The sequence below is a fragment of the Penaeus monodon genome, chromosome 21 (assembly GCF_015228065.2).
Source record: "Penaeus monodon isolate SGIC_2016 chromosome 21, NSTDA_Pmon_1, whole genome shotgun sequence".
Taxonomy (NCBI): Eukaryota; Metazoa; Arthropoda; class Malacostraca; order Decapoda; family Penaeidae; genus Penaeus; species Penaeus monodon.
Window position 1 is genome coordinate 37,134,925 of NC_051406.1, and position 799 is coordinate 37,135,723.

Sequence of the window (799 nt, forward strand, 5' to 3'; positions counted from 1 at the left end):
TGTACGTGCAGACACATGCATAAAAAACAAAACACTCACAAACATAGGAAACCTTTTCATGAAAACTGTTAAAATCGCATTATACTCTTCAGAATAATTTGATAATGGTACGTGATTATGAATGTACAATGTACATTCAATATACAACACGCTTGGTGCATTAAAAAGTTTAATATAAAAGAAGTATAACAAAACAAGACGTCCTGCTTATAAAAATACACACCTAAGAATCCCCTACATCAAGTATAGGAACGAAACGCGGCCTTTTACACCAAGCATCTTTACGCTCGACAATAAAACCAAACGTGTCTTTCTATAGACTGTTGCAGATAGAACTTTAGCCTAGGTATTTACATTACCAAGCACAGCTACAGAAAACGCACCCTCTATGTTACCTTGAGCATATAACAATCGGTACACTAAAACCATTCTGTATACAACTCCTTCTGATCGTAAATTCTATTTCTTGTTTGTCGAGTCATGTGTCTTTTATATAGAGAAAAAGGAATAGAAAATAAAAAAAATGAAACTCAGAGAGGGATTTATTGAATCGTTTTTTAAAAAGGACGTATACGCTGCTTTGTTAAAAAAATTTGTTTTTGGGGGTTTGATAAAAATAGAAATATTTGAAATATCATTTTCAAAATTTATGGAATAAATTATGGCTGGTTTGATAATTTACTTTAACTTATGAATTAATTAATCAACAGTAATAATCTATGATTAGGATTTTGGATATATCTGAATTTTACTGGATTGTGTTTACCTTGGGATTAAGTTTTTAGGGGGTGATTTAAAG